Here is a 23,676-nt window from a genome sequence, read left to right on the forward strand (position 1 = left end):
TCTATAGATAATTCTCCAGAAGCTAAAACTACTAAAATCAGTCTTTTTCATTAGTGTAACATTTCCTTTTTGTAAGACTATAACTACAGATTAGATGTAAGTGCATGTAACTCACCCGTAATGTTCCCACCCCACCTCTGGCAAAGAAATTCTGCTTCGTGATGTGGCAGTCTGGATGGAGAACTACAGCAGTGAAGCCTCCTTTAGTTAATCCTTCCCCCATCCACTCAAATGTCTACTACAAATCATGTCCTCTCTGCAGCTGTTTTTACCCCCCCCCCCAGGTTCCAAATGTGTGTCTGCTACAGAAATATATGCTTGGTATTCTGCATAAATGTGACTGGAAAGATTTGGACTGGAGAAGTGGTGAACAGGGAAAGGGTTAAACTTACATGCATAATTTTGCTTCTCCAGTCTAAACTCTCTGCTCCCAGAGCACCTTTTCCTGAAATGGGGGTCAGATACACACATTTGCACATAAGCCTCAGCTAAGGCCACAGTTTTCAAATATATATTAATGGGATTTAATTGTATTTACAGTATCTTTACTCCGATGGTGTATGATCCAAAAACCAACTGGAGCATGAAGAAAGTATTTTAATAAAAGTATTAATTATTCCTTTCCGTTGAAGTTCTCTGGTTCAGCACTGACCATGTTGTTGAGCAAGCTGCTCCCTAGTCCCTCAGCTATTTTCAGAAAGATAACTGTGGGGTCAAGCAGACAGGAATGATAATGCAGTTCACAATCATGCCAGAGCTGATTGTGCCAGGGATGTGGCAATTGCACACACCCGGCCCTGATCTGGGCTTTCACTGCACTCTTGAATGGGTTAGAATCATAGAATCATAGAGTTGGAAGAGACCCCAAGGGCCATCCAGTCCAACCCCCTGCCATGGAGGAAATCTAAATCAAAGCATCCCTGACAGATGGCCATCCAGCCTCTGTTTAAAGACCTCCAAGGAAGGAGACTCCATTACACTCTGAGGGAGTTTGTTCCACTGTCAAACAGCTCTTACTATCAGGAAGTTCCTCCTAATGTTGAGGTGGAATCTCTTTTCCTGCAGTTTGCATCCATTGTTCTGCGCTCTAGTCTCTGGAGCAGCAACGAACAAGCTTGCTCCCTCCTCAATATGACATCCCTTCAAATATTTAAACAGGCCTATCATATCCCCTCTTAACCTTCTCTTCTCCAGGCTACACATACCCAGCTCCCTAAGACATTCCTCATAGGGCATGGTTTCCAGATCCTTCACCAGTTTAGTTGTCCTCTTTTGGACACACTCCAGTTTCTCCACATCCTTTTTGAATTGCGGTGCCCAGAACTGGACACAGTATTCCAGGTGAGGCCTGACCAAAGCAGAATACAGTGGCACTATTAGTTCCATTGATCTCTAGACACTATACTCCTATTGATGCAGCCTAAAATCACATTGGCCTTGCCAGAAAGGAGTGGCTTTCAGCCACTCCTTTTTGGCCTGGTTCTTCTTGGCGGAGGCAGCCACAGTGTGGCTTCTGGCCGTGTTTGGGGTGTATGGCGTCTAAATGCCATGACCCCAACATGGCCCAACAATGGCCCTTTGGTCCCATCTGTTTGAGGCCTGTATTTGTCTGATTCAGTAGGAAAAGACACAAAGAAAGGGGGAGACGGAATCTTGTGAGGTACATTAAGACTAACAGATATTATTTTAGCATGCATCTGAGGAAGATGATCGTGATGCATAAAAACCCATTCTAAAATAAATCTTTTTGTCTAATAGGTGCAAGAAGGCTATGTCTCCCCACTTCCACTTTTTTCTATATGTCCATTTAAGTACAATTGGTTCTCCATACCCACGGCATTTTTATTCATAGATTCGACTATCCACAGCTTGAAAATATTTTTAAAATATATACATTCCAAAAAGCAAATCTTGATTTTGCCATCTTATATAAGGGCCACCATTTTACTACCTTACTGTATTTAATAGGACATGAGCATCCAGGGATTTTGGTACCCACACAGGGTCCTGGAACCAAACCCCTGTGGATACCAAGGGCCCACTGCACAATCAAAATTAGTGAATTTGACCAACTGTTTCTTGATTAGTGTTGTCTTTGTGTCTACATCTAAGATTGCACACCACTGGATTGAAATAATTATATGTGGCATAGGAACTATTCATATAAATGCTGAATACATGAGGAAACACCTAATATAAAGCCTGCATGTAGAGGCCACTAGCCCATGGTGAACCAGCCATTTCTTAATATGATGCTGATCCCTTCTGCACTGGCAACAAACATAACTGGCTTGCCACAAGGAAGAGCTAACACAAATCTATATGAGTGTGTGTGTCATCTTTTCTACAAAAGTTCAGTATCATTAAGATTTATTGTCCAATACTGTATATTCCTTTAGCTCAAGGTACAACAGTACCCTGATAAAATCTCTAAAAAATCACATGTGAGAAAATATTGGTAGTTAACCATTTCATGTTAGTGCTTGTAGCCAAAAATGTCTACACATCTTCTCATTCACTTCACCAACTACATAATTTTTAGTTGTGTAAATTAAGCTAGCTATATTAGTTAATTGCATTAAATTATGTTACATAACCATTAAAATATATATTATTATTACATTAATATACTCATCTATACAATTTTATTTATATAAATTTATACAATTGTATTTGCAAATATTTGAAACTATGTCACAGAAGGAGATGCAGGCAAAGATAACAGCAGGGCCTACTCCAGTTGAACTGCCCTCCTTGCACATGAACTGTGCGATGCGAAGAGTGAAAGAAAGAAGCACAGGCAAAGGCAGTATCAGGCTCTTCTCCAGCTGGACAGTTCCTGTCTCCTTCTGCACCCAGTTGCCTTGTGGGACAGGCCCAACTGCCTTACAAGATTGTTATATTGGCTTTTTAAAGCCAAATTCCAGAAATCTGGCTTTTAAAATATTGATTGGCATCAGAAAATTCATTTGGATCCCCCCCCCAGCTTTTTTAATATTAAAATGTAAAATGAACCTGAACATTACATAGCATCTTTTTTCTAAATAATTTTCCTTTAAGTGAAATGTTGTGTGCTCAGTTACATTTGGCAATATTTGTATTTCTGCCTGGTCTGGGCAAGCGTACCACAACACTGCATGAACGCCAGAGGCACGTGCACACTCTCCCTTCAGCTTGTCTTGGGCTGACAAAGTGTTTGGATGTGAGTTATAATCACACTAATCCACGGTAAAGCAGCAACATTTTGTGGTGGAACTGTGACACCTTCGCCTATCTTTATAAATCATTTATTAGCAACAGAGTATGAAAAATATACTGTACTAAAAATTGTTTAGCTTTTGAGGAGGGCTTTTTTTTAGTATGGCTTGGCTTTGCATTAAAATTTCACTCTGGCACCCTGCTGCCTTACAGGAAGAAATAAGCAATTCCAGCTCTTGCTCCTGTGGAGCTGGTTGAGTTCAGTTTAGTTTTTTGGATATACAGTGTGCCCTCGCCTTAGGCAGGGGATCCGTTCCGGACCCACCCCCCATGTAAGGTAAATTCCATGCAAAATCAAGCCCCATTTGTTTGAATGGGGTGCATCCCCGCAGTGCACGGTACGCCACAGGTGTGCACTCCATTCACCATATTAGGGCTCATTGTATGCATGACCTCAAGTCCGCATATGGCGAGCCCGTGTATGGCACAGGCGCGCTGTATGATTCTCTCTCCATTACAATTTATGTATGTAGTAAGACACTTTGAGAGCTCTAATTGAAAAAAGGATATCCAGGGCAGGACCCAGAGAAACTCAGACTCAGAGAAACTGGAGGGAGAGGGAGAGTGCGTGGCAACCCAGCTGAACTTTTGAGATCCTTGGTCTTTCTCTCATTCCAGCACCTTTACAGGACAGGCATAGGACAGGGCTTTTGTGGTGGCTTCTCCTAGGCTTTGGAACTTGCTCTCAAGGGGAGCTAAGGTAGTCCCCCAACCCCCTGCTCTCTTTCCAGCAGCAAAGGTCCTTTTATCTAGACAGGATTTTGGTCATTGACTGGTTGTGCCAAAAGGACCTTTAATGGGGAATATTGTACTTTTTTCTCCTCTGATATGCCTTATATGCTTGCAAACCGTTGTCAGTTCAATGCTGGTTTTAGTATGCTATCTAATCATTGTAATTGTTCATTATTATGATGGTTTATTCTAGCTAAATTCTGGTCCAGTCTATGTTCTGAGCTTCCTTAGGGCTTTCACTGAGAGAAAGGCAGGATATAAATATTTTTTTTAAAATGAAATTAGTGAACCAGGTAAGAATGCAATTGGCAGATCAAAATCTTTGTCAGAGACAATTTTTTTCAGTGACAATGCTGAATTGAAAAGCACCCCCAAACTACCAGATTGCTATCTGATCCTTTTAGGCAGAGGTGGGGAATGTATGACCCTGCTGGTCTTAATTCCACATGCTGGCCAAGGGCTGATGAGAGCTCCAGCCCAGCACAACTCACATGTTTTCCACCCCTGCTGTGGGAAAAATGCAACCGCATCTAGAATTGGCTAAACACAAGAAGGATTGAATTTAGACTTACTGACTGGTTCTACACCACCTGTTTCCCTTGCAATACCAACGGAGAACCAATGTCAGAAGGCAAGCAGTAGGTGAGGGCTTAAGCCTTCCCCTGCCCACTAATTTTCTCCAGCAAATGTCACCCATTTTGAAGCATGTTTTCCCATTTGAGGTATGCACAGGGTAGCCATCTAGCTTCTTCTTCATTTTAGGAACTGATCAGCTCCAGATCTGCTTCAACAGGGTTTCTGCCTCATACCTAAAAACCTTTCTATTTCAGGTTGCATTCCCCGACTAAAGTTCAGTGGGCCTCCCTTCCTCTTTTTTGGCATGAGGACTGGCTAACGGGGTTTTTATTCCTTCTTGTTGTATTCGTTTTAATCTTGATGTATATTTTGTGTTTTTTACTGTTTTATTATGCTGTTAACCGCCCTGATCTTTGGAAGGGCGGTATAAAAATAAAAATTTTATTTTTTTTATTTATTTTATTTTATTATACCATCAAACGAGTACCAAAAAATCTGGATGCAAAGGGTATTGCAGCACCTTTGAGACTAACTGAAAGAAGGAAACTGCTAGCATAAGCTTTCATAGATTTCAGCCTACTTCCTCAGATGTATGGAGTGAAAAGTCCAAGAACAGACCTTTACAAGCAGACTATATGAGTAACAATAGAAATGCAAAACTAATGGATAGTGTGATGGGGTGACACCTTCAGTTCTAATGATAGTTGGGCAACAAAGGCAGGGAGGAATGATGCTGCCTAAAGCCAAAATGAGTAGATATTCTGGATAATTTTAACAACTGTGTTTTTTCCTCAACAAGAATGGTGCAATGAAATTTTTAAAAGAATAAAAAAATAATACTAAAGACAAAACAGCACAATTACTCATACTGGAGTTTAAATTGCAGTTTGATATTGTACTGTACCACTGATCACTGACTAAGTGCAAATACATTTTGCAATCCCTGTTCACAGTCATGACAGCAAGCCCATGTAAACAGGTTTTCATCCTTCATGTTTTCATTTCTAACTCTGAAATTTAATGGGAGACGCAAATACACTAAAAGTGTATTCCCCAAACCTGTGCCACACAAACAAAGGAATGAAATCACATTCTAAAGAACTGAGATAGACAAGACTGCTAAGCCTGTATGCTCTGTGTACAAAATTCATCTTTCTTCAGAGAGCTGTTTTGTTTCTTCCAACTGATCCTGTTTATTTCAGCTGTATTCCACTTCCTGGTTCATGTGTACCAGCTTGATGAGATCACGGTGCTCGTGCCCAGCTCACACAGCACTTTCACAGACATTCCTTAAAGAAACAAGAATGCTTTTACTGAAGCCTCTGAATCTGGTTTGCTGTCAAAGCAATTCTCCCTGTGTTGTCATCACAGTGTTGTGGAAAGGAAGAATCAAAGCAACAAATATTTACAGGAGTGCCCTGCAGGAGGGAGAAGAAAAAGAAATGTGGCAGTACATTTAAGATCAATTGGTTTTTATTTTTGCCTGAGCTTTTGTGGATATAAACCCACTTCTTCAGGTGCAGTACAGAGTGATAATAAACGATCATGTATAAAACGTATTTGGCTAGTTGTGGGAGTGGAATAGACTGTAATAGGATGCAAAAAGATGCAAACCAGGACCCTGGTCCAAAATTTTCAAAGGGCTGTGTAAAGTGATGTGGGTCTTTCAGATCTTTGCAGTGGTCCATTAGTGTTGATGTGTGAAAACAATAAATCTGCTTACCTTCACACATCAACACTAACTGACCACTATAAAAACTTGAAAGAATTATATCACCTTACACATCTCTTTGAAAACTGAGAGCAAGGGTCATGATTTGCCTTTTTCTGGATCCTATTACATTACATCCCACTTCCACAACTGTGTCAATAAGCTTTACACTTGAATATTTACTACCATTCTGTACTGCATTCAGAAAAGTGGGTTTTATGTCCATGAAAGATCATGTGAAAATAAAAACCAGTTGATTACAAAGGTGCTGCCACGTTTGTTTCTTTCTTTTCTTCCCTCTCCTCTTGTTTTTATGCTGCAAGAGACTAACACAGCTACTTTTCTGAAAACTGCAAGGAAGAAGAGATGTCCTTGTTCCGTTCAAAGCTATCCTCTCTACCAACATGAACCATCCACAGTCCTATGCTTGTGACATTCTTAGTACTAACTGTCATGATATAAACAGACTATTTACAGCTGTAGGTAAAGACTAAACAAAGTGAAATGAACCTTGGGGACGAGCTGGAAATGTCATCAAAACAGAAGTGCTGGTTACAAGCCAGGTTATTAGCAGTCACTCACCCGGTTCTCCTAGCCAGAACAAAGAGGGATTTTCCATTCAAATAGGGTCCGACACAGCCACTGCGCAGTGCATATTCCCAAGGCCTTAAACTACTAAACAATTTAGGACAGTGTTGTTTGAGTTGTGTTAAATCAGTTAAATCCTCTCTGCACCGCCTCAAGTTTCAATTATATTGGCACTATTGCAGCCATCTCTCATGACTCCATGCCTTGTAGCTAAGTGAAGGAGAGTCCAAGTTGTCCTTTAAAGCTTCTCAGGCTATCTGAGAAGTGGTGCAGGACCACCAATTTTTACCAATATGTAAGGACCAACAGCTTATTTGTGACCATTGGCCACAACGGTTTCTTTCTTTCTTGGAAATGTGTCAGGGAGTGATACTGCTTGAAGGTACCAAACAACATTTTATGCCTACATGTTTCTTTAAAAATGCCCCAGAACAAACCAATGCAATTAGCTTATTTATTTATTCATTCAGTCATTTAATAAAATATTTATATCCTGTCAAAGATATCAAAGATCTCAGGATAACTTACAAATAGCATTACAAAAAACATCAAATAGTTTAAAAACAGCAAAATAATTTAAATAAGTAAAAAAATTAAAAATGCAATGAGTTAAAAGCAGGTTTAAAAGATTTAAAAGTTTTTAAAACTATGTATGACAATATTATGGCTGAATTAATGAGGCCCAAGGACATTGATGAACAGGTGAGTTTTACTTGGCATCTAAAAGGCATGACTGTTGTCACCAGTCAGGCCTCCAAAAAGACAGCATGCCACAGTTGGGGTGCCACAGTTGAGAAAGCCCTCTCCCATGTCCCAACACAGTCTACTGACTTTACTGGTCGGACATAGAGGTGCCCTCCTCCCACAGATCTTAATCCTTGGGCAGGCATATACGGGAAGAGAAGTTCCCAACACACTGAATTCTTGATATTCTGCTTAACCCACTTTTTATATGACATCACTCTCTTCAGAGAGCCAGCATGGTATGGTTGTTTTAGTGCTGGACTGTGACTCTGGAAACCAGGGTTCAAATCCCCACTCAGGTCCCAAGCACACTGCAGAAATAATCCAGTTTGTGATTGCTTTAACTGCCTGGCTCAATGGTAGGGAATCCGGGAACTCTGGTTTTGTGAGGCATTTAGCTTTCTCTGTCAGAGATCTCGGGTGCCACAATAATTCTTCAATTCCCAGAATTAACTAGCACTGAGCCAGGGAAGTTAAAGCAGTCTCAAACTGGATTGTTTCTGCAATGTGGTTTGGACCTTAGCCATGAAAACCTTGGGCAGGTCACTCTCTGTCAACCTCAGAGGAAGGCAAAGGCAAACCCTGCTCTGAACAAATCTTTCCAAAAAAACTCCATGATAAGTTTGCCTTAGGGTCACCATAAGTGGGGGTAAACTCAACACACAACAACCACCATCTCTTTCTCAAGCAAGGTTAGACATACTACTGCTATGCTAATCAGTCAGTTACATGAAGGTTTGTCAATATTCCAAACATATACTTTTTAGTTTACAGAACTAAGTCCTGCCTGTAGAATTTATGTTTTTGGCCCATTCAAAGATGGGCAGATGTGTTGCATTACAATGTCACTTGTCCACAGCCAGCACATTTGTTATCTGTGAGAGAGAGAAAGCAGAGAAACTTTACTGCAGCCTGATCCTGAATGTACTCGCAGGTTCAGTTTGTATAATTACATACTTAACCATGTTTACCAAATCTCACCTCAACCCAGTTTTACATCATAGTTTGTGGCTGCTCCTTTGACTCAAGAAAAACTTCTGTCTACTGACAGGAATACAATTGCACTGAAGAGAAAAATATAGTTTATGATCATAATAATGGCATGGCAATGTGGCACTACAATCTGTTCTGCAACATATTTGTGTTGTGTGTGTGTGTTTGTGGAGCCAGTGTGTTTGGGTGAACTAAGATTCCAGGAGATCAAGGTTCAAATCCTGCACAACCAGGGAAACCCACTGGGATCCCTTGGGCAAGTTACATTCTGTCAACTTAAAAGGATGACAACTGCAACCTTCTCTGAAGAAATCTTACCAAAAATCATAAGAGTCAGAATTGAAGGCACATAACAACAACAACTACACACACAAGCTGCTGCCTCCTTAATTTTTAACTAAGCAGAGCTTCTGTCAGTTAATAACATTTGGAAGAGACCTTTATGTGAAGTCTGCAGAAAGGGCGACCAAACCATTTAGCAAGGTATTTTTTAAAAAGCCATAAAACTTGTTATTTTGACATTCAAAAGGACAAGTTAACTTTTAAAACATATTCGCCAGAACTAAGATGAAGATGGGAAAAATGCATTATGTTTTAATACGCAGATCTCTGTGTTTATAAATGTTAGGCTGTAAACAGCAGCCAGAAGACACTTGGCCAAAAGGCGCCCACTATGTGAAATTGTCCACTTCCACTTGCCAGCCACGGGCAGAAAGAGCAATGTGCAGGCAGTGGCATTTGTGGGGGTGGATTTTCCAACAGACCACATTGTATAGGTGGGTTTCCTATGTCCTGGAATGAGAATTTTAGAGATGTGCTTGAAAATATATTGGGCAGCTAGTATTTGCAAGGCTCCACAATTCAAGGGAAGATCAGAAATTACCTATCTTTCGTTCCCTTATAGCCCAACTCCGCTCAAGCCCTGCTGCCCTGCTCCAACATACACTTTCCCTGTTGTAGAGACAAATACTGAAGAGCATGCAGAGGAATCCACAAGTTTAGAGACCATAAGGTGATTTTTAAAAGAAATATCTTGAGAGAATACAGTACATGGTTTTATAAAAGATGGAGCCCTATACAGATTTACCTGGAAGGAGCCACCGTTGAACTAAATAGGACTGACTAAATATGCAAAAACTGAACTAAATAAATGCATGAAATAAAGAGCTATGTTGGTACTGAGTGAGTTTGGGCTATTAACCTCTGTCTGAACTGAGGTTATGTCACATTGCTGGGGGAGTGGAGCCTGTGCCCCTAATAGCTGTGTGACAGCAAAATTTCAGTAGCAAAAGCTTTAGCCAGCACACAAATGTAGTCGCAGTCATAAAAATATTTTGAATTTCTGCTTTTGAGAGAGCTAGGAAAAACACAAGAGCCCACTGTAGAATAATGTAAACATATCAACAGGATAATCCTTGTGGTGATAAATGACACAAGTGTGTCCATAAAGGAAGAGCTGCGATTCACAGAAGTTACTAGGGAAGGTAGTAAAGGGGGGAGGGGGACCTAAGAGGCTCATTTGCCAAATAGGAATCTTGTTTCTTATTCTATAGATCTAGTCTCCTTTATCTTAAATTACAAAAATCTGAAATACTGTACAGTATTCCAAAACCCAAACTGTTTTTCATGGACAGCTGAGCTAGCGACACCTTTGCTTTCTGATGGTTCACTGTGCATAAACTTTGTTTCATGCACAAAGTTCTTTAAAGTATTATGTATAAATTCACCTTTGGGTGCACAACGTGGGTAGAAAACAGAAATAAATTTCATGTTTAGACGTGAGTCTCATCTCCAAAATAGCTCATTATGTATATGCAAATACTTCAAAATCTGGGGGGGGGGATCCCCAACACTTTCTGGTCAAAAACATTTTGTATAAAGGAGACTCAACCTGTACTAAACAGATTGATAACTATAGTTTTTGGGGGAGTTTTTTGGACTATGTGGCCTTGTTCTAGAAGAGGTTTTTTCCTGAAGTTTCGCCAGCATCTGTGGCTGGCATTTTCAGAGGAAATTAATAATTGTTTAAACTGGTGAATTTCCATACAGGAAAACTCTCCTACTAGAGCTTGGGTCATTCCTTGGAGAGCCAGTGATGGCAGTCTCATGATGGAAATTTTTCCTTGGGAGAAGCAGGAGTCAGGAAAAGGGAGATCCCATGATTTCAGTTCCCACTATGCTCACTCACCATAAACGATGGTCCAACATGAGCTTTTCACTTGCTTACATTCAGCACAAATCTGCTCTGAGTCTTATTGTGCAACTTTCTCATGAATCATATAGGGATTTTTAAAAATATATACATAGAGTGGGTCCTTGTTATCCCCTGGGGTTTGGTTCCAGGATCCCCACAGATAACAACACCTGTGGATGCTCTATCAAATGGCAAAATCAAGGTTTGCTATTTGGAATTTATACTTAAACTGTGGATAAGGAGGGCCAACTGTATCTGTGTGTGTGTGTCCCAGTTCAAATCGCAGTTCACATTTAGTGCTGGGAGACCTAGTGCCAGGGGACTCAGGAGACCAGGGTTCAAATCTCCAGTCAGCCATGGAAACCTTTTTAACTCTTGCATATTTTTATGTCAAAGTGTACAGTGTTTTAATTGGGTTGTTTTAATTGCTTTTAAATTTTTCACTGTGTATTTTTTGGGGGGTGATGTTTTTATCTGGTAAGCTGCCTTGAGGCCCCTTCCTGGGAGAAAGAAAGAATATAAGTCAGTCTCTCTCTCTCTCTCTCTCTCAGCCTCAAAGGAAAGCAAAGGCAAAGTCCTCTGTGATGAAGTCTTGCCAAGACAACCCAAGGCTAAGCCTCACAAGGGAAGGCTCCCATCCTGAGGCTGGGGCCACTTGTTGTCTATGCCTTGTTGCCATAACTGCCTCTCCAGGGAATGTATATCATCTTCCTGTGTATCATCTTCCTGTAGCTTCTAAACTGTGTTGTTATTTTTTTTAATATAAATAAAAATAATAAAAGCAGCCGCTTCACTTGGGAAGGCATATCATCTTTCTGTATATTATCTTTCTCTTTATTATCTTGTAAACTATGTTATTTTTTTTAATATTAATAAAAAATTAAAAAATAACTGGCTCTCCAGGGAATGGTCCAATCATATAGGGATATATGTGTGCGTGTGTGTATACATATATATATATATATATATGGAGAGTTTTCCTTTTAAAATTTAAAAAGAAGCCCCTTCTGTAAGGAAACCTGGCCATGAAAACCCAGGGACAAAAGTATCCCCCTCTGGCAAGGTTTCTTCGCAGGGGCTGGTGATGGTGGTTGTCTGCCTGCTCCTTCCTCTGAGGCTGAGAGAGTGTGACTGGTCCAAGGTTCCCCTCAAGGCTCTGGGCCCCACAACAAACTCCAGCTCCCAGAATCCCATAGCAGCCTTGAGCCAGAAATAAAAAGAAGAAGAGGAGTTAAAAGCGGTGCCAAAAAAGCATGTTTGGTGATCTTCCCCAGTGTGGAGGCAGGGTCGCCCTCCACAAGCACCCTCTCTCCCCGCCTGGGCCTGTCAATCCCTCTCCTCCTCCTTACTTCCGCCTCCGATGCCCCCCAAAGACTCACCCCCTGCAGCAGCCTGGAGCCGGCTCGAGTCGAGACTCTCTGGCTCGCTCCCGAGATAGACAGATCGCTCGCGGGGACGCGCCTTGCCAAGGAGCGCGCGTCCCCGCTCCTCCGCCGCGTGCGAGTGCGCGCGCGCGCGCGAAAGAGAGAGAGAGAGCCCCCGCGGGATTGGGTGGAGCTCGACGACGGGGGCGCGCGCGGGAGGACGGATGAGGCGAACTCGACGACGACGTTCTGGCGGCGTCCCTGACTCACAGAGACAGAGAAGGAGGAGGCGGTTGTGGCCCCAGCCCCAGGGGAGACGCATGCGCAGAAGCCCCTCGCGCCGTAGATGTCCGTCTGAGTCTTAGCCAAACCGCCGCCTGTGAAAGTGGCCAAAGGTGGTGCGCCTCCTCCTCCTCACAGCTCACCTACCTCAGCAAAGGAAGACGACGACGACGACAAGGCCCACTCAAAATGGAGGCCCCAGTGAAACGTTCAAAACACACCCCTCTTGACATGTGTGAACCCACCTCAGTCAGTCTCCCCCAAAGAATAAAATTTAAAAAAGAAAGGAAGGAAGACGTCGAAGGGGAAAGTGGAGGACATGCCTAAATAAAATGCTCCAAACACTCAAGTGTCAATGTGTGCTTCTTAGGCTCCAGAGGGAGCAAATAAATAAATAAATAAATGCAGGATGAGGACAGGGCAAAATAAAAGCTCGAAACGTATGAAACGTCTATCCGTGCTGCTTGCACATGCTCAAAATGGAGGACATTGAAGGAAAAGGGAGGGCATACAAATTCAAAGCACAGAGAAATGTCAACTCGTTATTCTTATGCTCAGAATGGAGGGTGTTGAAGAAATAGGAGGACAGGGCAAAATAAAAGCTCAAAACACTGAAAAGAAATTTCAATTCCTGCTGCTTAGACTCAAAATGCTCAAAATGGTGGACATTAAAGAAAAAAGGAGGACACGACTAAAAACAAAAGCTCAAAACACTCAGAGGAATAGTTTTCTGTGGGTTTTCCAGGCTGTGGTGCCATGTTCTAGAAGAGTGTATTCCTGCTGTTTTGTTTGAGCACTGGACTAGGAGTCTGGAGAACAGGAGTCCAAATGCCGTCTCAGCCGTGGGATCTTAGACAAGTCACGCTCTCTCAGCCTCAGAGGATGGCAATGGCAACCTTCCCTCTGAAGAAGCTTGCCAAGAAAACCCCAGGGTCTCCATAAATCAGAAATGACTGTCACACAACAACAATAAATGTTAACCCAAATAAATTTCCATTATTCAGTTACCAAGAAGTGTTGCTGCCTGAAGTGAAGCAGGAACTGGAATCCTTCTTCCCAGCCCCAGAAGTCAAGGCACATATAGCATAATGTGAATTTACACCCACAGACTAGAACTTAAACTCTAGTTCAGCCATGTAAACCCACTGGGTGACCTTGGGCAAGTCACACTCTCTCAGCCTCAGAGGATGGCAATGGCAAAAAAAAAAACCCTCTCTGAAGAAGCTTGCCAGGATTTTCCTCAGGGTCACCATAAATTGGAAATGACTTGAATGACACAACTGCAACAGCTCTCTTCTGCAGCTTCGATTATTGTGTGTTGATCCAGTTGCTTTTTTTTAATTGAAAATATCACATAAAATTAAATGGATGGTGGGCAGTTTGGTTGATTCAATGGGTCTGTCTTGGGATTGGCAACTGGATTTAGGCTAGACAAAGACCATCGTAGCACAATATGGCATCTGTTCCAAAAATGATAATGAGAGTTCATATACAAGGGGGAAACAACCCCCTAAACTGTTCAATAATTTAACATAATGGCCATTTCCTGACACATGAACCCTTTTACTTCGCTGGGAGATGGTCAGGTTTACCCTTGATGTAGCAAAGAACATAAAAGCACTCTACACCTTTTACAGGTTGAGTCCATTATCCAAAATGCTTGCGACCAAAAATGTTTTTGATTTTGAATTTTGGCGGATTATGGAATACAGTGCTACCTCGGGTTACGAAATTAATTCGTTCCGCCGCCCCGTTCGTAACCCGATGCATTTCACAACCCGAAAAGGCTTTCCGTTAGCGCTGGAAAGCCACTAGCCGCGCTTGCGTTTAAATTTCGCGCCGAAAAAAATTTCGTAACCCGAAAAAACCTTCGTATCCCGGAACAGTTTTTTCCAATCTAACTTTTTCGTATCCCGGAAATTTCGTAACGCGATCAATTCGTATCCCGGGGTACCACTGTACCTATATTTGTATTATATGTACATAGCAGGGTATCTTGGAGATGGAGTCCAAGTCTAAACACAAAATTCATTTATGTTTCATATACACTTTATATACATAGTCTGAAGGTAACTTTATATAGTATGTTTAATAATGTTATGCATGAAACAAAGTCTGTGTGTATTAAAACATCACCAAGCAGAGGTGTCACTATCACAGCGACAAGCCACCCAGGAAAAAAGTGTTGGTTTTTTGGAGTATCTCAGGTTTCAGAATTACAGAGAAGAAAGATTCAAACTGTAGCCCATTTTGTACATGTTTAGTCAGATGTAAATCATGCTGAGTTCAGCAGAGATTGTTTCTAAACTTATATTGTTTCCAGACTTGTATGTCAATTGCTCAAGATATAGCTGCCATAATAGTCACAACAACTTATTATCAGCTGAATTGTAACTAGAAATGTATTTAACATGTTATATGAATTTATTTAATATATACAGTGGTACCTCGGGATACGAAATACCCAGGTTACGAAATTTTCGGGATACGAAAAAATCCCATAGGGAATCATTGTTCCGGGTTACGAATGTTTTTTCGGGTTACGAAAAAACTTTTGGTGCTTTTTTCGGCTTTTTCGCACGGAATCGCGGCTTTTCCCCATTAGCGCCTATGGCAATTCGGCTTACGAAGGCTTTTCGGGTTACGAAAGCGGCCGCGGAACGAATTACTTTCGTAACCCGAGGCACCACTGTATAATGCTCCACCCATTAGGTTGTTTACTGTCATTGCATGGCTTACAATAACAGCAGATATTAATTAAAGCATCAATGCATTGCTCAGCAAAATCAAGTTAATATGTTAAATTGCCTCAGCTCCCACTCTTCTCTATAATTTTCTTGAAGCTTCCCTTGATACGTCCTTCAGCCTGTTTCTCATTCCATTGCATCCATTGCATGCTTCATTCAGCTACTTTGCATGTAGATTCCCTTCATGTCGACTTCCTTGTTTACTGGGAGCAGTTCCAGTCTTCAGCTGACTGCACAAAAAGGTACTCCTGTTGTTAGCATCTGTGTGGAGTTTTATTCTTACAAAAATAATAATTTTCCTTTCACTCTTAGACATTCTGACAAATTCAATCACTATCAGAGTCTCCATTGCCATTAGGCATATAAATCCCATTCTGCCAGCCAATCTTATAATTAAATTACACATGCATTTATATACCATATTACTCATTCTTGAATTACTTGGCATTTGTCAACAAATACAAAGATTTTTTATGGTCAGTACTTTCTATATTTAATTTCTCTTTGACCATACTGTCTACATAGGGTTGCCATAACCCGGCTGCAACCTGGTTTTTCCAGGTTTTGGCGGCACCTGCCCGCTCCTGGCACGGGTGCCATCCAAAAACTGGGTAAAGCCCGGTTGCAGCGGGGTTGCGGAGCAACCCGGGGGGCCTCGCTGCCCTCCTCCTCTACCGCGCATGGCCGCGCAGAGGAAGAGGAGGGGAGCGAGGCCTGGGGCGGAGGAGGCTGCAGGGAGGTGGCGCCTCCTGCGCACAGCCGCGCCAACCTCCCCACCTCCCTGCAGCCTCCTCCCTCCTTCCTGGGCTCCGCGGAGGCCAGGAAAGAGGCGAGGCCCCGGCGATCACCGGCAGCCTCGCGCCTTCCTCCTCAGCCTCTGCGGAGGCCAGAGAAGGAAGGGAGGCCTTGGCGATTGCCCAAGGCCTGGCCCTTCCTCCGTGGCCTCTGCAGAGGCCGGGGAAGGAAGGGAGGCCCCGGCGATCGCCCGCAGCCTGGCCCTTCCTCCGCAGCCTCCGATCGCGGCAAGGCCCGGGGCCCAGGCGGGGAGGGAAAGCCTCCTTAAGTGGAGGCTTTCCCTTGCCACTTGGCCTCCGCTCCCCTCCGCGGGAAAATGTAGGACAAAATTTCTGAATGTAGGACTCATTTTCTTTGTCCTACATTTGAAATTTTTGTCCTACATTTTTCCCGTTTTGGAGGTCCGGAGTTATGGCAACCCTATGTCTACAGACCCATCCCCAAGCATGGCATGTGTTGCTGTATACTGTATGCACCTGGAATTCACATTTTGTGCATCTAAGGCTATAGTCTGTCAAAGCTCATGCTGTAATAACTATTAGTATTTAGGGTCTCACAAAACTCCTGTTGTTTCACTAATTACATGAGTTGTTTTAATTGAAACATTGCATATACAGTTTAGTCAGGTAATCTGAAAATTCTGTAATAGACAGGAGCAAGTTCTTACAAGGGAGTAGTATTCAAAGAGATAGCCATGTCTTTTAACATGAAAAAAAGCAGAAAGGAATCCAGTAGTACCTTTAACACTAACTGGGAAGATGTTTCTGATGCATCTGATGAAGTGGACTGAGTCCACCAAAATGTATCCTAGAAAGTTCTTCTTCCCAGTTTGTCTTAAAGATACTATTGCATTCCATTATGTCTTTTTAAGCTCTTACATGTTCACCGTCAAGCCCCACCCCGCTTTCCATTCCAGAACATCTATCCAGAAAGAATCCATACTCAGTGCAAGGAGAATTTGCAAAGTTGCTAATGAGTTGCAGAGGGACAACAGCCTGGTCCTGCCTGTGGGCTTTTCAGAGATGGGAAGTACCGTCTTTCCAGATATTGCAATGCATCTCCCATCGCTCCTCACCCTTGGCTGTGCTGACTGCCAGGCAGAAGTCCAACAACATAAAAAAACCCCTCTATGTTCCACAACAGTGTTCTAAGTGAACTGTACTCTATTCTAAGTTTCTTCTGGAAAAGAAAATCTGATAGGAACGTGTGCTGCATTGGTAGTTAGAAGTTGACACATGTTACGATCTGCTGTCTAGGAACCTATCTCCCTCTCTGATCCAGATGGAGCAAAATATGTCAGTAGGTTGTCAAGCAATGCTAGTCTTTAGGACTTCATGATTGGAGAGTTCCTCTGCTCTGCTCTAGCTCTTTAGATGTACTTGCATTCCAACCACTTGGACAACTTCAACAGGAAAGAAGAAACGCTTAAAGTAAACAAAGTTTGGCTACCAGTCCTGCCAAATAGTAAAATCTGGACTCAGCAAATGCAAATAAGAAACTACCCAGGGTCAGGGGCTTTCACAGTAGACAATGATCACCAATTAGCAGATACTAATCCTCTTTGCATATCCTCCCACTCTGAGGCCCTGCCATCAACAACAGAACAATACACAGATTAACATGGGAATCGCTCCTCCCTACCCAGGGTCACATAGTGTGTGTGTGTGTGTGTGTGTGTGTGTGTGTGTGTGTGTGTATACACACATACCCACTCTCTTCCATTGCTGTATTCTTCCATTCCAGAAGATGCCAGCCACAGATGCTGGAGAAATGTCAGGAAGAAACTCTTCTAGAACATGGCCATAGCCCAAAACCCCACAAAAAACTATGGTTCTGGCCATGAAAGCCTTCGACTTCTCATTGTATCTTCTTTAGTTGACAGAGAACAAGCAGCAGTGCTCTTGACAGGATTAGATGTATTTTTAGATCTTAATTTGTTAAACATTTGTTACTACAATACAACCACCTTTCCTTGAGTCAAGACAACATGCCAAATTGATATTTTTAAAGGTAATTTTAAGTTTCTTTAAAATCTTTTCTATTGTATCTAAAGTATCTAAACCTGAAGTTGACTGTATCTTGTTGTAGTCTCAGCTTCGTAAACTAGGAGTGGGTGAAGCCCTCCAACTGTTGGTGGACTGCAGCTCTCAGCACTCTACACCACTGGGTATGTTAGCTAGGGTTGGTGACAGCTGCAGTCCAGCAACATCTTGAGGGTTGCATTTTGCCAACCTGTGCCCTAAGCCATGAATTAGGATAGGTAATGGGTTGAACTGGACCATAGTGAAGTTTGAGGAAACAAAACTATCGAAAAGGGAATGCTGATCATAGAGCAGGGGTAGGCAACCTGCGGCCCGTGGGCCGGATGCGGCCCGGCGAGGCCTTGGGACCGGCCCCAGCCCGGTCCTGCCGCCGATTGCCACAGGGGCCTTTGGGGGGCAATTGTCTATAGAAGCCTCAGAAACATGCATTTATATTAACATTTTTTTAAAAATCAGCAAATTTTTTCGCATGTCCTCCATTTTTTTTTAAAAAGTGTCTTCCATTTGAAAATTTTGTCCTACATTTGCCTACCCCTGTCATAGAGCATAACTCCAGGCAGTTAGTCAAATAAAAGAAAAATCTGACCCCTTGTGGCTAAAGCCATTATTAACAATTGGGGGGATGCAGATATTTGTGCAAATGAGAAAAACGCTTAATGAAGAAAAAGCCATAAACATGACAAACCATGAAAAATCAGCAGAACTACGAGAGAGATGTGAGCATAGTATTTTTATTTCTAAACAATATTTCTTTAAAAATTATTTTTGTCAACAAGTGTAATAGTACGATTGAATATTACTGATACATATGTCAATAATACAGTAAATATCAAGAAGAAAAAAATAACAGCCGCAGAATCCTCCTATAATAAATGCATCCATGCATGCACTTTTAATGCTAATAAGATTCATCAACACAGCTGCCCAGATCAGTATCATTTTTGAAAAAATTCTTACATATTTCTGTCACAACATCACACTTTTTCCTCTCAAAGAACTATTTCCTCTCAAAGGGTGGGTTGTGATTGTTACATAACCTGTTGTATCAGTGGCTGTCAGCATGCTTCTAAAATGCTTCATAAAGCAGGCTATGAACATTCATTTGAGAATAAACTCAGTTTACTATCGAACAGCTAGAACTGGATCACACAAGTCAATGTATAAATACTGCACCCTGCTATTTTGTTTCTTGTCTTGTCCTGCCCTTTATTTTATTTTATTTTATTTTCCCTTCTCTGTCTCTTTGCTCTCCCCCTTGTTTACGTTGCTCTCACCTTTTCCATTATTATAAAAATCAAACTATAACAAGCCAATTGTATCCCAGTCCCCTGAGATGAAACCTGATAACAGCACATCTCACCTGACTCTTCAAACTAGCACCCATCTTGGGACTTTAGTCAAAGTACAGATCTTGTGGCTTCAACATCTAGCCAGGATGATGTGGGGATTTTTGTACTTCCTTCCCCACACCCAACCTGATGAAGAGTCCTATGCTTTATTTGCACCGCAGAAATAATGCTCTTTGACACTGTTTTAACTGCCGTGGCTCCATGCTATGCAATCCTGAGATTTGTAGTTTTGTGGTACCAGAACTATCTGACAGAGAAGGCTAAATATCTCACAAAACTACAAATCCCATAATTCCATAGTATTGAGCCATTGCAGTCAAAGCAGTGTCAAGATGAATTATTTCTGCAAGATTAGACCCTTGAGGACTTGAAGGCTCACCTTTTTTAACTTTATTTTTTTTCCAATTAAAAGCATTTTACAGTCTACTTACCAATTACTTAATCGGTTGTTAAACAACTTACATGTTCAATCAATCAATGTTTATTGATTAGCCCTTAGGCCATATCAAAATAACACAAAAGCAGATAACGTCAGGAATAAACTCTTCTAGAACATGGCCACATAGCCCAAAAAAACCCACAAAAAACTATGGATGCTGGACATGAAATCCTTCGAATTGACAATAAAAATTATCTTTGAAATTACAATGTTGCTTCTAGCTCCATTATTCGCCATTTACAGCTTGCAATACAAAAATTTATGAAGAGCTGTCACCTTTTTGTACCTTCTTTTACCTTTAGGTTGTTTACTTCCATTTTTCTTTACAAAATTTTAACAGGGGTTCCCATTCTTCTTTCTACCTTATCTATAGATTTTCCATTTAATGTTTGTGTACGTTTATCCATTTCTATGGTATCAAGTGTCTTTATAAGCCTTGTATCTATATCTGGGGTGTTACTTTATTTCCACACTTGTGTGCATGAGATCCTTGCCATAGAGAGCATATACAACAGTTGCCTCCAATTATTGCTTACATTTGGATTAGAGACCTTGTTTACCATATTTAGAAGGTAAATTTCCAGTAACATTTGGAATTTTATTTTCAAGCTTTTACATATTGTTTTGGGAATATTCTTCTAATATTCTTTTGCATCTGGACTTGTCCACCATATGTGAAACCAAGATCCAGTAGCATTTTTACAAATTCAGCAGTTTTTTGTCCAGACTTATATATATTGTTAACTTTAACTGGGGTTAAATACCATCGAGTTTCCATTTTTAAGTAATTTTCTTTGCTGTTTTAATTTTTTGTAAATTTGTGGGTATTTCTCTAGCTTGATGCCAACTTTCTGGGTCTATTTGTCTCCCCAGATCTTTTGCTCATTTAATCATTGAAGGCTCACCTTTTGAAAGGTATTTGAGTGGCCCAATAAATAAACACCTTAGCCTCATTCTTGAATTTCACTTACAGACTTCAGGGTTGTGTTTCTATTTTTGTATTTCAATTTATTTTATAGTGAATTTACCTTGACATAATACTGCCAGAGCCCTGCTATAGAGCCATAATAGTTGAAAAACTATGGAGAGCAGGAACACATTCTTGAGCATCACACACTTTTCAAGCCATGAGTAATACAATCATGTGAGTGGATATCTGGATATCAAGCACCTTCTATACTATATTCCATTTTGATAATGACATAATTCAGCTGTTTGATTTCTCACCAGTAAAAAATAATTACTAGGGATGTTCTGTTATATATCACATTTTGACTGTGCTGCATGGTTAATGATTTATCATGGAATAAACATGTTTATAAGTCAATTACCACCAGCAAGAGTCAGCTTGCAGATTCATGTCAATCCTCAAAACAGAAACTGTGTTGAAATACCTATTTGGAAAAACATCAATTGGCCACAAGATGTCATCAGAACTCAATATATATATATATATATACCCAAAGAAGTGAGCTGAGGCAGAAAATGAGTCAGAACAGATGGTGTGCTAACCAACAGCTTTTACTGATTTTTATGAATGGAGTTTGTCTCCAAATGACATCATAGTCATCCTCCTCCCACTTTGGAGTCTCTGTAGTTTTCAGGTGTTTGTGTGCCAGCCTCTTATCCAGTAGTATAGACCTTGCTGGGTTTGAGAATGATTTACAGCCTGGACAACAGTACAGTGGTCTGTTCTTAGAATGCAGTCTGTATATGAACAAGCTGGACATTTATGGACAGGTAAGTACTACAGAATATACTATTCTTTTATACTATATTTTTGTTTCCTCCTTTATTGTTTTTTGGATGAAGAGTGATTTTGGAGGTGTTTCAAACAGTCAACAATGCCTGTTTTAAATCTTGAATTTGTACTAGTGTGGTAGAAATGAGTAAAACAATTCTAGCATGTCATGGCTGCAGCTTTTCATGGCGAAGAAAAGAACAGTCTTGAAGATATGGAAGGCTTTACTTGCCATTACAGAATTTTAATTTTAGTAAACATGTTAATTAGCCTCTGGATTATAAACCTATATAAACTTCCCAGGAAATAAACATAGGATTAGACTCTTAATGCTGCACTCATATACATGTTGTTGTTTTTTCAGAGTAAACCTTTCTGTGTTCATGGGGCCTTATTTTTAGTAAAGTGTATTTAGGGTTCCAGCCAGACAGTATATAATAAATTGTTTATTATTAATCTTATACATGTTTTCTCAGAAGCAAGTTCTTTTGTGTGTATGGATACCATTTCAGCTATAGTAAACTATCACCTATTTTTCAGTTTGGCATAGCTCTTAAATAGTATAGTATATATATAGTATATATAGTATAGTATAGTATAGTATTTCAAAACACAGTTGTCTTTTATCAAAACTGTTAGATCCCTTCTCAAAGAAAGAAAACTGAAGAACTTTTATTCAGATAGATATCATGGTATCAAGCTACCTTGAGTTCCAGGCTGGGAGCAAGGCAGGATATAAGTAAAGTGATGGAGGGTAGGCTACAGTATTTGTATACAAATCTGGTACATTCAAGCAACTATTATATACAGTACAAAGTTAGTCATGTTACATATTAAACAGGAACGTTTGAAAGAGACACAAGGTTGTTGTGTAAGCTTTTGTCTTAATAGTATCACTAAGAAACATTTGGGGTCCTGTGTCAATAATAATGAATTTCCACTGGCCCAAAGTCCATATACAGTACAAATTAGCTCTTTTCAGCTGTAATCTCCAGATGCCTGTCCTCCTGTTCTTGGCTCTGCAAGCAACCTCCAGCTGTAACTATCTAGTGACCTACAGTTTGTAATAGGGCAAGAATAGCTCCCTGATTTGTAACCAGTCATTCCTTACTTACATAGAAGGAAGAGAGACTTAAAGTGTATAGAGATAATTTCTACAACTGTGAACCCTTGAACAGCCAATGTGACAGACAGATTAGAGTGAGAGTTTTGCAGTGTGGGAACTCCAGGTTCAGGTTTCTGCTGAAGGCCAATTCATATTGAAGAGGGAGCAAGCTTGTTTTCTGCTGCTCCAGAGAACAGGACCCGGAACAATGGACGCAAGCTGCAGGAAAAGAGATTCCACCTGAACATTAGGAGGAACTTCCTGACAGTTAGGGCTATTCGACAATGGAATGCACTTCCTTGGAAGGTGATAGAGTCTCCTTCCTTGGAGGTCTTTAAACAGAGGCTGGATGGCCATCTGTCAGGGATGCTTTGATTTGGATTTCCTGCATGGCAGGGGGGTTGGACTGGATGGCCCTAGTGGTCTCTTCCAACTCTATGATTCTATGATTCTATGATTCTATGCTTCATGCCAGTTAGCTGACTGAAGTGTTAAGCATTAGAAGGGAAAGTGTGTGTTTCTATGAAACAACTGAAGACATGTGTCACAAATGGTGGATCCGCCATAGTTCCCTAATTGTTACTCTCAATGGAGGCATGGATCTCCCAGTTAGCACTTCAAAATGCTCAGTGTTTTAACATAAGGCAAATGAAAATTGACCTTATGTTGTGAACCTCAGTGGAAAATAGCAGGCAAATCTCTATTTTTATTTTTTTGTGGGTTTTTTGGGCTATGTGGCCATGTTCCACAAAATTTTCTTCCTGGTGTTTCACCAGCATCTGTGGCTGGCATCTTCAGAGATTGCTTGCCTGGAAAAAGTTGGGTATATATATACTGTGTGAGCCTAAGAAGGCAGGAGTGATTTGCATGTGTATTGTTCTGTTGCTGATGGCAGGCCTCAGGCTGGGAGGCTAATGCAAAAGAGGATTAGTGTCTGCTAATTGGTGATCATTATCTGTTGGGAAAGCCCCTGACTCTGAGTGGTTTCCCATTTGCATTTGCTGAGTCCTAATTTT

At 41.1% G+C, this 23,676-nt stretch overlaps 2 protein-coding genes across 5 annotated transcripts in view; one reads left to right on the plus strand and one right to left on the minus strand.

Annotated features, from left to right (window-relative positions):
* TEX264 (testis expressed 264, ER-phagy receptor) overlaps window positions 1-12,308 on the minus strand; it is a 229,785-nt gene extending 217,477 nt beyond the window's left edge. Inside the window, exon 1 of one of the 3 annotated variants that reach the window (XM_042450265.1) lies at window positions 12,176-12,308. The gene's annotated coding sequence lies outside the window, so the exon portion shown is untranslated. Of the gene's footprint in view, window positions 1-115; window positions 154-8,590; window positions 8,656-12,175 lie in introns of those variants that run through there. The other 2 variants (XM_042450264.1, XM_042450267.1) reach the window with 2 other exon arrangements.
* A 9,030-nt stretch (window positions 12,309-21,338) lies between these two features.
* Window positions 21,339-23,676, plus strand: part of LOC121921001 (semaphorin-3D-like) — a 74,609-nt gene continuing 72,271 nt past the window's right edge. For both annotated transcript variants that reach the window (XM_042448408.1, XM_042448410.1), the window contains exon 1: window positions 21,339-21,554. The gene's annotated coding sequence lies outside the window, so the exon portion shown is untranslated. The remainder of the gene's footprint in view (window positions 21,555-23,676) is intronic.

The sequence above is a fragment of the Sceloporus undulatus genome, chromosome 2, assembly GCF_019175285.1.
Source record: "Sceloporus undulatus isolate JIND9_A2432 ecotype Alabama chromosome 2, SceUnd_v1.1, whole genome shotgun sequence".
NCBI classification, from domain to species: Eukaryota; Metazoa; Chordata; class Lepidosauria; order Squamata; family Phrynosomatidae; genus Sceloporus; species Sceloporus undulatus.